Source organism: Macrobrachium rosenbergii, chromosome 56 (assembly GCF_040412425.1).
Source record: "Macrobrachium rosenbergii isolate ZJJX-2024 chromosome 56, ASM4041242v1, whole genome shotgun sequence".
NCBI classification, from domain to species: Eukaryota; Metazoa; Arthropoda; class Malacostraca; order Decapoda; family Palaemonidae; genus Macrobrachium; species Macrobrachium rosenbergii.
Genome location: NC_089796.1, coordinates 21,905,235 through 21,918,809, shown reverse-complemented (window position 1 = coordinate 21,918,809; position 13,575 = coordinate 21,905,235). Strand labels below are relative to the sequence as shown.

The 13,575-nt window shown below is 39.9% G+C and overlaps 1 protein-coding gene across 1 annotated transcript in view; it reads right to left on the bottom strand.

Annotated features, from left to right (window-relative positions):
• Positions 1–13,575, bottom strand: part of LOC136836117 (zinc finger protein 652-B-like) — a 67,195-nt gene that overhangs the window by 13,108 nt on the left and 40,512 nt on the right. The gene's annotated exons all lie outside the window — the stretch shown is intronic.

Below are 13,575 nucleotides of genomic sequence, written 5' to 3'. Positions count from 1 at the left end.
GCACTAACACATACACAGCAGTCTATTACCCATTTCCCAGGGCCAACAGGCCGCGAGAAGTTGAAACTTGAAAAATTCCAAGGGCACTGATTGGGGCAGAACATAGATTAATATATCTGCATTTACACAACACTAACCGGCTTACGTGCCGAGTATTATGTAGAGGCACTATTATTGCATTGCCTTATATGAGAGGTATAATCACCAAGAACGAAAAACCCTTCTTTTTTGGTAAAAAACACAAGAGAGACCTCCAACACGTCCGCCCCAGACACACAAAATTATAAAAAAAAATCATCAGGAGAACGAGAAGAATGTCCAGGCCAGACGACAGGGCTCCTGGAATGCCGAATCTCAGAACATGAGAGCCAGACATCCTTAGGAGAACGTGGATTTTAAGGGTGATGTGGTGAAGGGGGGCGAAGGGGATACAGTCGTGTACCAGAAGAGCTCTCTTCATGGATGGAAACAGCAGGACGAGACTTCTTAACGGGAGCAAAATCATCCTTTCTTCAAACTTAGACACAGAGAGGAACAACTGTGAACTTTGGCAGTGGGAGGAACAACTGAAGACTTCTTCTTCAAACTGCGTAAATCCTCGACATCAGAAACACGGAGGTCAGGCGAGGGAGGAGCAACGGCTGTGGTCCTTCCTACGAACTTTGGCAGAGGGAGGAACAACCGCAGACTTCTTCAATTTGCATAAATCCTCAACATCAGAAACACAGACGTCAGGAGGGGGAGAAGCATGGCCGTGTTCCGAAGCAAACAAAGAAATGATAGGCCTAAGATGCTTCCTACTAGGGGAAGAGATGAAGTCTCAAATTTGCCACTGCTTGACGGGAACAGGGGAAGATGAAAAAGGAGTTGGTGTCCTACGACTTTTCACTTGTACAAAACCTCCATAACTCTTGCAAATTTGATCAACCACCACCTGAACCAATGAGTCGGAGGGGGGGGGGGGGCAGAGGTCGGAGCAGGATGAGGCGGGATGAGAGCAGAGAAGCCAGCTAGGAAGACAAAACAGCTGATGAACTGGACACAGGAGGTAAGGGAGCCACTGGGATGGGGGACTGATAAGGCAGCTAACCCAGGCCTGCGTGAATTCCAGTAGTCGGACAAAAGGCCATCAAAGGTTGGTAACCCTGATAGGCCTAGAGAAGCCCACAGACCAGCCATCTTCTATGCATCAGAATCTGAAAAGGTAGAACAAGATGAAGGCGCATCTGCTCGCAAGGGGGAAGATGATGTACCCCACCAAACAAAAAAGCAGAGGAAGCATTAATATGACCCCTCTCCCAAAACTTCCATAGACAAAGCTATAGAAGAGTGGAAAGGGGTCAAATATTCCACAGAAGATGTAGCAACTGGAAGATATGGCAAAGAGAGACAGAACAGGGAGGGGCATGTGACACACCCATTGAAGGAGGGAACCCCCTCCAAGATGGAGCCTCTGACTTCCTCCTATGCTGCCTCTTCTTGGCAAAAAACCTCCATTACAATCATTAGCTGTACACTGGCTATGCAAAAAATGTGGATCAGTTTCAGCAGATGCCAAAAAGCGAGAGCAAGGGTAACCAGCGATGCCAGGACACATTCTCTGATGCTTGGAAAGTCTGGCAGAAACTGGAGGCTGGGATGATTCTTGCAGATGCATGATCACACAAAAGCACACACACACGAAAACACAGAATCACCCACGCAAGCAACACAATCACAACAAATTCAGCAAAAAACACGGGCTTCGGAGAGACGAGCGAAAGCATGTCTTCCTAAGAGGGCAGTAAAGAAGAAACTGAGGCGTCATTTCCTTCCCTTACATGTGCAAAGGAAATTGACTGTTGCCAGCTAGGCCTATCTGCCTACCTCATTGCCACCAATTCCTTCTTGGTTATTTTTACTGGTTTCCAGCTGGCGCTAGAAGAATTATCCATAAGTTAAGACCCAGGTTTGTTCCACATATGAACAAGATTATTTTCAAGTGCCTAATGGATGGATGTAGGCACTTGGGGACTTGTATGAGTCAGGAAGTAAGGCTCAGGCAACTCCAAGGATTACTTTAAGTATCAGAAAACCCAAGAGAGTAGACCAAGGAATTTGTGCTGTTAAGATAACATATCTGGGAGCATGAACTCCCCATTCATATGAGCAGCAGATGCTTACAACACTAGCACACTACACTTGACTACATGAATAAAGGATGGAGATGAATTAAGAGAAAATGGAAGATAAGGATTAACTCAATCTCCAACCAAGGCTGCATATAGGACATACACATGCTACTCATAGATACTTAATGCAAAGTGGAGAAGGGAGACAAGCCCCAATCAGCAGTTCCTGTTGAGAAGTTTTAATGGTAAAATATTTTCTAACTGAATGCCCGCCTTTTACCCAAGAATGAAGAGCTACCTCATTATATGGTAGGTCCAAGAGTGAGGTACTTGATAATACTGTTGCTTTTATAGAAAACTTTTATTTTTGAGCTTAACTCTTTTTTTTTTACTAGATTTTACATACTTGTATTTTATTAAAGACCATTATGTATGTTTTTAAATTTTTTTCTATTTATAGTTTTGCATGAATTTTAGATAAATGTACTGTACAATATTAGATTCTAAGCACTGAATGCCTTAGTTGCCCCAGTTCTTGGCATGCATGCCTAAGATCTATAAATCATTCAACCAATCTCCAACCTCAAGGAAAATTTGGCCCACCACAACCATATGTCTCAACAACCACAAACTTATTCATTTACTATTTGTATCAGCCCTCAAATAAAAATTGGCAAATGTTGAACAACACCACCAAGTACCTGCATTTACAGCTTTAGTAATATCCATATTGTATTTAAAAACCAAAGAACTAGAAATGGCTGTAATCTTGTAAACTCTCCCTCTTACCTGTCCTCCAATACTTTATGTCAGCTAAAAGGGTGACCTGTCTCAATCGTGACTTGCTTCTTCAGTTGCAGATGGAGGGGAAAAGGCTGTAGTTATAGCCTCCTAAGATTGTTAGTCTCCCCCAAAGTAGTGATGAATACCTATCACACAACATTGGAGATCATCGTCAATTCTTATAGCCAATGAGAAGGCAGGACAGTAAGGCAGTTGTATGGTCTTGTCTACCAGTCAGCTGATTTTTCACCACCTCTGGCATGTGTAACTCTTGCTTAACCCTTAAGGGACAGGCTTATTACAGTAAACACCCCGTATTCGTGGGGGATGCATACCACACACACCCCAGCGAATAGCTAAAACCTGCAAATACTTAGATCCGTTCTAAAAACACTTAGAACTGCCTATTTTGATAGTTCAACCACAAAAAAAAAAAAAAAAAAAACTAAAAAGGCTTATACAGGTATTGACCTACTTACGATGGGGTTAGGTTCCAAAAAAACCCATCGTTGTTGAAAACGTATCTGAATATAGCTACAGCCTACACTAGGGTATTTGGTGCCATGTATATATATGGTAGCCTAGCCTGCACTATAAAGTATACTCTATACATACATGGTACAGTAATTACTAATATCAGCTAATTCTGGAGGTTCATGCAGAGTGACTTATGATAATTCAACACAAAGAGAAATTGAATAACAAACAAGAATTAGCTTAGCCTACACTATGGTATATTGTATACAAATACAGTAGCCTAGCCTACATTATACTGTACTCACATATCGTATTATATAAACATCAACTTAATGAATATGCATCTTTTTCATGGATCTTTTAAAATGTTACGTCTTAATTCACAGTATCCAATAATATTGTATATATTCTTACATTGGTTTTGCATTATAAATTGCGATCATAGCGATCAATGTTTTGGTTTGGAAATTGATTACACAGTAAGTTTATTTCGCTTTATTTAACTCAGTTCAGAGCACTTTTCTTGCTTCTAGTTAGCATATATGAATCTTTAGATACTTTATTTATATGGGGGAAGGTTATTTTTCGTTATACAAAGTGTTTTTAAGTCGAAATATAACTTAAATACGTCTCGTTGTGAAATTAACTTAGCTATTTTTTTTTTGTTAATAGATGACATTGGCCGTTTGGGGGAGTTTGTTGTGCAAAAAAATCAAGATTCCGTTCTCTATTTTCACTTGATTTCATTGTAATACAATCTTTATGTATTTATAATTTATCGGCATAAAAATAGCAGTAATGTGTTCTTTCATGCCCAGTACTTTTGATTAAATTACTTTCTCTCCAATTTTAATTATGGTCGAGTTTCATCCATGTTGCCAATGCACAATAATTTATAGTCATTAGCAGCTTGAACGTTGTTTTCTCAGCTTCAGCTACAACTTGCAGCTTAAATTTAGCAGTATATTCCCTTGCTGATCTTTTATCCATAACAAATAAGGGTATAATGTAAAAATCTATTCTACTCAACTTCATTTGTACTGTAACTATGGTAATTGTGTATTACTGTACGATGGTTGAAATACATGCAAAATGGCTGTTGTTATCCAATTCGGTGAGAAGCAAAGCAACAGTTCCTCGGTCGGTTGTTTATGGCTGCACACACTTACACAAGATTATAACATTACTAAGAATACTTTTATCATTCTCTTTTACTTTTTTAACTAGAAGATGGGATAAAGAGATGGAGGAAAAGAAGCTGGTCTACTGTAATTTGGTCTCTCTTGCTGCCTGATTGTACGCTGCTGCCTGCGCCCGCGCGAAATTTAAAAATATTTTATAAATGTTGTATTGGTATTAATTGCTTACCCCACTGCAAAGTCGAATTATCTTAAGGCGAATTATCATAACTCGAGCACTACCTGAGTACTTTAATTATTTTATCACAAAAAGTGCATTTAGTCATGAAAATAAGATGAAAATATAGTAATTAGTGAATATTTCTCAGTGAAAAATACATGAATAGGCAAATTTTCAGCGAATAGTGTGTATACATGTTCCATAGAGAAATCCACGAATAGGTATGTCCATGAATACAGGAGGTTTACTGTATATATAATGCACACTCCCAGACTGGGCAAACTTTAAGGTTGTCCAATTTAAGAAAAAACACATCAATGGAAAGAGGAGGATATGTATATACACATGGTGCAAGAAAAAATTTCTAAAACATTTTCCCTACCTTCCACGGGAAGTTGAAAGTGACTATTTACAACCCTGTGTGGGGCCCCTTTTAGAAAACACTCGTAAATTTTACCCAGTTTTACGTTTTTTTCTAATAATTTATTTTATTTTGTAAAATTATAATTACAGCTCACACAATGTCATAACAGATAAGAACTACAATCGGTAACAAATTCTGATCATATTTGTTGTAAAATATTTAAATAAATTTACCGAGATTGGGAACTGTAGTAACTTTTTTTCGATTTATACGTTTTTTTCTAATATTTCTTTGCAAAATTACAACTATAACTGACATTATATCATAAAAGATAAGAACTAAAACCAACAGTAATCCCTGGGTATATTTATGAGCAAATAAATAAAAAGACATCATAGCAGAGAGAGGAACAAGACAATACCCCTTCCAAGTCAAGAACAATAATGAAGTTCCCAAGATGCCCATGATCGAGCTGAGCTGAATTCTTTAGTTGCCACAATTCATTTATGGGCCTCTGAAGTACTGGAAACTCTTTCCCGCTCGGAACAGACTAATCATATGGTGCGTAATATTAATCCTCCTGAGAGAGGATCCATCCACCACCCAAAACCTGTTTTAGATCCTCTATTGAGGGGATCCATCCATTAAGGATTGATACTGCGACCAGAGAAGATGCAGGGACTATGAAAGGTCAAATAAAGGATGGAAGAGATTACTCCAGAATTTTCTTCTGAGTATGTGAAAATCAAAACCATGAACAGTGAGCATAGAAGTCAGGAACCATCACTACTAAAGCCAAAAATCAGTGGAGAAATAAGAATTATCAGTCTCATGGATACCTGGAACCTCCAGATCTGTCAACAATGCCTGAACTGGAAAATTTGCAAGACTCCTAGGCCATCCCCATACTAAAGTGCAACAACAGCAGCCCAAGCAGTTAAGAATAGCTACACAGAACAGAAACATGCAGACAAGATCAGCTAGGGTCTCCTTACTCATGCCTCAAGACTGCACACCTCTGAAGGAAGGAACTGGCAATAGAAAGATGCAGGATGAACCAAGGTATTAGTTCACATCTAATATTACACTGCAAGCAAGGAACTCAGTCATCAACAGGTAGAGATATCTGCTCTTACCCTTTCCTATTCATTACATCAAAAGTAGAGCAGTCATGCTTTTGACATTGACGGAATCACCAAGAACATGAGAAGCTTGGAAATGTCTGGGATCAAGAACTTACTTCAGCAGCTTACTTGGAATTACTATCTATAACAATCTAGAAGGCCACTGAGAGGAATCATGAGGACCTCAAAGAGGGAGCAACCACAAAGGTGATGGTGAAGTACTAGAAACCAAAGAGTACAGGAGTATCATAAACCTTCCCAACCCATGCAGAGCAAACCTCTAAAGGATGTTGAAGGCAACAGGCCCATTCCTCTGAAAGATGGGCCAACACTGGAGATGGAATCAGCACTAACACAGAAGGGGACGGGTTTAACTTCACCAACTAGCACTGTACCTAGCCAGGGATACAAAAAACAGTGAAAACCTCTTCAAAAGCCCCACAGAATGAAGCCAGTGAGTGACTAGTGAAATGCTGAGGGTAGCATGCAGACTATGGTAATGGGCACTGAACTGGAAACCACGGGCTCAGCAATGGATGAAACCCCATTAGGAGCTGGGCGATTGGGGCAAGCAAGCATGGATCTCAGAGGCCCAATGAAGTGAGGAAACCATACACCCTGATCCTCCTGATGACTGAAGAAACTCCAGTATGCCTCAGTGAACACCATCAGCAGCAAGACAAGGTAGAGATGAAACCTTCCCAAGAACTGGAGGACTGACCCATGCATCTCTAAATCCAAAAAAACAAGGTGGCCATGTACATCCATTTCCAGAACTCCAATCCAGCATCAAGAGTCATGTTCTCCAGAAAGGAAAGAAAAGAAGGTACTCTGTCATGACAAAGGGTGGGAACCTGCACTGAGAAACAGGATGAAGGCTATTGCAAGGAAACAAAAAGCCAAGACCCAATGTACCAAAAGACTAAAAGACATCTTAAATCCTCCAAACACAAAGCATGACTGGCATTAGAGAGGCTGAAAGGGACAGCAGGGAGAAAACTTCTCTGTGACTTCCACCTCCACATGATGAAAAAGACTGAACCTACAGACACAGTTGGGAGAATCCTACGAAGCTAGGGGAGCAGAAGAGGAAGACAACAGCAAGGCACCCAAGGGAGAAAGGGCAAAGCCATCAAGGAAACGCCAAATGAATGCAGATCTAGACAAGGGACTGTGAACAGGCAGCGGGATTAGCTTTACCCCAGATCTCGACCTTCCCAACCGCATGCACTCACCACACCTTGTCAGCTTTTTACACACTGAAAGCTACGGTCACACAACAAAATAAATTTTAAAAGTAGTTGTATTTTTTCTAGGCATACAAATCGGAGGCTGTTTGATAAAGAGTGCTGTATTCCTCAGCACAATCTGAGATGGTTGTTGTGCTTCATTTAAATGATGACTATAGGGGTGAGTAAGGGAATTCAGGTTGGAAAGCAGCTAAATCTGGCTAATACCAAGTAATGGGTCCAGAACATAGTTCTACCCATGCCACCATCCCCTTGTTAAATGGGAGAGTGGAGGAAAATGCATCTTAAAAACTATGCAAAGATTGGGTACTTGAAGTGAAGATACCTGTATCCAGCCTGACACCTCCAGCTGATACCTTGACCTAGAGGCTGCTCCAGAAGCCCAGAGTTATACTACATGCAAGTACTAAGGTGAGATACTTGTATGTCCAAACAGCGCTGGGTACCTACACAACTTGTTGAGCAACCACTGCAGGTCCCATGAAGGTATCTAGGGGCCTGTGGGAGATGTCCCTCAGGTGGAATGGGAAAAGGGATGTCCACTAACAATAAGAACTTGTCCTGATTGCCCAGAAAAACCAAAAAGTTCCTCTTAAAAGGCCCTGATTGCCCAGAAAAACCAAAAAGTTCCTCTTAAATGGCTAAGGATGGTCCTATGCACTAACCTCACAGGTTCTCTCACAAGTAAGGTGAGTGAGTCCACCTCATGAAGCCAGCAACTCTGGACTTCTTGAGAGAGAGAGAGAGAGAGAGAGAGAGAGAGAGAGAGAGAGAGAAGAGAGAGAGAGAGAGAGAGAGAGAGAGAGTCTTACAACTCATCTGGATAACCTACAAACAAAGAGAGCAGCTGGATCGCAAGAACTCTTATATCCATCAGAACTGAAAGTCCTGCAAAGGTCAGCTTGACACCAGAGAGAAACAAGTTACCATATGATCTCAGCAGAGCAAAACAAGTCCTCCTGTTGGGTTGCTCCATCCATCACTATGCCTTGTCAGATGGGTAATGGAGAAGCAGTACTGCTTCCATATGCTCCCTCTGGCCACACCAGAAATGGTATACAGGCCTACTATCCAAGGTAGCAGTTCCAAGAGTCTCCTCTCCTGAAAGGCCTACTATCCAAGGTGGCAACAGTTCCAAGAGTCGCCTCCCCAGAAAGAAGTTTCTCAAGCAGCTGTACTTCAACAAATCTCAAAGCAATCTGGACACTGTCCTAATAACTGAAGATTATCCAGAAGAGTAGATAACCTGCAGAATTTTAGCTAGCAGCCTCTGTCAAGCCAAGCAGTCTGTAGGTGATTTAGTAGGAGGGGCATTTACCTTCACTAAATCCTTAATTGCTAACTTTCTCCCCCTCTTAAGAAAAGTTAGTAGGTTGTCCATATCTGCCATCAACAGATATAAATTAGCCTTCTTCCAGTGGAGTTGAAGCTGCTTACATTTGCCTTTAGGTGCCTTATAAATTATCACAACTCTTCAGTTTCTTTACTTGACCTCACTCTGAAAATGGTCTTTCTACATACATTTACAGCTTGGAAATGAATCAGCAAGGTTCTCAAACTGTCTGAGGTTACACTTCCCCTAAGTTGCCTGTCCATGGATTGTCATTTGCTTCAACTTTACAGCAAAGACCCAGATGACTAGTTACCAAGGTTATTCCACAGTAACCCGTGTCATTCCTTCCTTGGCCTCCACCATCAATAATGATGAGGACCTCTTATTCTAACAAGTGAGGGCTTTCAGGCTTGAACTGTATAGGACCAGGCACTTCAGGTGAAACCCCAAGACTGGTCCTCCCCAATGAGAGAAAAGAAGCACTCTTACTGGATAAAGCAAGAGCTCTACAGTAATATGATGACTATCTAAGCTGAACAAACATGAGTGAATGTCCAATAATTCACAGAGCTCTCTTTTTAGGCATTCACAATATGCCATGTTACCTGTGGAGGAAGAGGTTGCAGACTCATCTCTCATTCACAAAACTGTTCAGACATAGATAACCTGCTGAGGATCTAAAATACGCTTCTCGATGCTACAGACATGCAAAAACACACTGGTTCATTAAACTTTGCCTGCCTGCTAAAAGCATTTCAGACATGTACTTAATGTACTTTCCATATAAACCCACTGACCATAATGAATGCCTACCCCGCAGCCCCTCATATATTGTTGAAACACAAAGTGTTTACACATACATCTGAGGCTGAGGTAGTAATTGGCTGGGCCATACTTGAGGATCCACATGGCTCAAGTGCAGTGACACTTCTTCATCTGTGACACAAACAAAAGGCTGGTGAACCCAGGAAGACTGAGGATATCAATATAGGCATAGACAAGATTTACAGGTTTGTATGAAGAACTTCCATAGTGTCATAAAAATACAGTGTTGTGGCTGGTGTAACTGATCAAAAATCAATTTCTTGTCTCAGAGAGGAGTGTTTGACACCATAAAGACTGAATTTTATTTAAAAGTTTCCCTTACCCTTTTACAAATTCAGATTCCATGACATTTAATAAACTATGTCTAACATGAACTTTGCTTGTATCCCTGTAGGAATAAATGTGCAATTGAATCCTTATTTCCAACTACAATTTATTTGATAGGTTACATCTAATCTCTATAACAAACTATTTTATCCATATACAATATTCCCATTACTAGTTCCATTAGCAACTGAGTTTTTCTATACAACATATTCATTATATGAATACTCGCTATCTGCACTAAATTGTATGCTGTCTTGGGATAAATGTATAATCCATCATATATAGCTTTAAAATTTTTCATTAATGTTTTTATATTAAATTTTTCCTTCATGCATTTTCTGATTTAATTCCCATCTGGCTTATAAGTCTTTATCTATGCCACTTCTCCATGAATTAGAAGGACTTCCTACTAATCACTGTCCTGCTAATTTCTTATCTAATACTCTTCTGACAAACCGCTTCTCTCCCATTCCCTTTCAATGTACATAAAATATCAATCTTTGATACCTCAGTCTATTTTCCAGCTTCTGGATGCCATATCTCTGAGCAAAATTCTCATTCATAATTTGATTTTACCAATGTACTCCAGGTTTTCATAATTACTGAAAATACTCATATACAGTACAAATTCCCCAAGTAATTTACTTCATATATACAATTTTCAGATTTTCTAATTACACTCACACCAAACTATGTGGGTAGAGGTCTGGTTAAACAAATCATTTATAACTAAGTTTATAAGTTAAAAGTTCATTCTTTGTTTGTTTTACACCAGCCTTGTGCTGGCATGGGTACTTCCTCCTGGCCAGCCCCAATCTGTTAAAGACATTGGACAGTACCCAGCAATATACTGTACAGTAAATTACATGGTGATCTCAATATGCATGCTAAATAGTTAATAGATCCTTTATATCAGTTCACTATAGATAGTCCTTTTTTTTATTATGCAATCCTTTGATTATCTGGATACTAGGAGCAAAATGCATTGGATAATAGTGAAATCCAGATAAAGGTGAGTGAGTAAAAAATCTATGGGTGTTCAAGGGCAACTCTGTGCCCTTCCTCACATAACCTTGTCAATTCCACATAACTGTAAACACTCAATATGCATAAGAACAACAACCATCACAATCTGATCTGAAAACTTTATGCAAAAGGCAATTATCTACCTTTTATCCCAATATTTGTAACAAATTACTAATTTTGAATGTTGCTTGAATCTAAATTTTACTTTATTCTTTTTACCTTTCCAATATCAAAAGTAATTCCTTATAATACTGAATGATTTAAAATAATACATACTAAAAATAGAAAATCGGTATTCATCACAGACTGAGTTAAATCGGGAAGAAAGAAATAAATAGGAATATTTCACGAGTATGAACAAATTTTCCCGTGATTGTAAATACATGGCATTCAATCTAAGAATACTTTGGGATAATTAGAGGCAAAGAATAGGTTCTTTCTTCCTAATGTTATTCTGTTCTTTCCAAACATTCTTACTGGCAGAATAGGCACCCAGAGCAAAATCTGAATGTACACATCAACAAAAATTATGCTCTACAAGTTAAAAAGCAACTTATGAACGAATCAAGATACGAACGGCCGTAGGGGTAGTGTCTGTATACCCTTTGCACATGATTGCATTTATCTTTTTGGTTGTAAAAATAAAGAGAGAAAATTTAGTAAAAGTGTAAATGAGAAGAGCGTAAATCTCCTCTTCTTCCTTTTTTTTTGCTTTGTTATAGTACAGTACTGTATACAGTACAATACAGGCAGTCCCCGGTTTACGACGGGTCCAGCTTACGACGCTTTTCAAATATATTCATCAGAAATTATTCGATTTCGATGTTCCGAGGTTCTGGCATCGTACATGATCCGACGGAAGAAATATAGCTCCAAAGCGGCAGAATAATAAAAATTTAGAGTTTTTATGAAAACTCACAAAATGAGCTTACATCGTTTCCAGGCTACACCAATGCAAAAGGTTTCTTAAGTTTTTGACGATTTTAGCGATTTTTCAGTTCTGTACGCTGGCGTAAAAACGGAACCCCCGTCATAAACCGGGGACTGCCTGTATATCTTTTAATAAAATGTGGAAAATCATAAGCAGAAACACAAAACAAAACAAGTTGTAGCAAGTCAGACATCTATCTAGCCCTCTTCACTATCGAACATTGCATCCCCATCCTTTCCCAGTTTGGGAAACTGCTCCTCAGTTCCACTCACTTTCCAAAACAAGTACCAGGGTAGGTAAAAAACCATTGAGAGGAGGTGGCATTAGGGAACTCAGAGCCAGCACCCCACGGTTGGCAGGAGAGGATTTTCAGAGGCTACCTGGCTGCAGCCTACTTTAAAATCCCACTCCAGGAACCCAACACCAGGTTCCACGATTTCTGTGGGACAGCCGGCTGATCTCTACCTACCCAGTCCCTAGCTAAGACCTTTTCACCTTGTTCGTGTCAAAAGTTTTTTGGGTGTAAATAATTTTTTTTTTTCAGGGTGCTTCTTTCAGGCATTACTAAGTGCTTCTCCGTGCCTGTTTTTATCTTGGAAACTGGTTTTTTCTACACTTTTAGGGCTCCTGGTAAAGATGGTGAAGTTTTATTTTTGTTGGCCACATGTTCTTTGTCCCTTGTTTGTACTCCTCCCGGGCCCCACTTGCGCCATTCCTCATTTCCCCTCACTGTTGGGGCACCAGGAACTTTCTCCCTCCCTGCCCTGTTACCCCCGACCCTTTCAGCCATTCCCTCCTGTTGGCCAATGGCTCTCTGGCATTTTCCCCCCTCCAAGGGGGGCCTCCTCAACGTAAACATGTCCGCTCTGTTCATGTGTTCTCTCCCACCCAAAACCCCTAATTCCCACAGTCCCCCTCTACTGTTGAGTAGAGTTAAGGCCCAAATAACAGTTGGCTGACAACAAACAAACTCACCGCCATTATCAGCAGCCCTAAAAGTGTAGAAAAAACCAGTTTCCAAGGTAAAAACAGGCGCCGAGCTAGTACTTAGAATTACCGATCCAACTTCACCATTTTTGAAAAGAAATACAAGCTCAATGTCAAATACTTCTACAAAATCAACTGACAGTGAAGTGCCTTCTTGCCCTAAGGTCCTCCAACGGATTGACAAATTTGTTCACAAAACAACAGAAGCAGAAAAGAAACTTCTAGATCTACAGTTTGCTACAACACCTTATGCAAACAATATTCCTTTCAATGTGGCAGATAATTATTTAAAGAAAAAACTGATGACAATGCTCAGGGAGGTTCATACAAGCACCCTGATAGACATAATCTTGGTGGATACTTGCTCTACATGGTGAATGAGGAATGTGAGAAGGAATTTATTCAAGATGGCTGGTCAAACATACATAATCAACCGATCATTGCAACGTCTTCACACAGGTACTAAAGCTTTCTTCATACACTCAGTGGATACAAGTTCTGAAAACCGCTGAGTGCTGCAGTACCACTGCAGAAAAAGAGATTGATTTTTGCGATGAAACCTATAAATGCAAGATGAGATAATCAACTATATTTTTATGTGGAATTACTATTCTACAATACTTCCTTGTAGAAGTATTTAAATTGTGACCAATATGCTGAATTTTCACTAAAATCCAA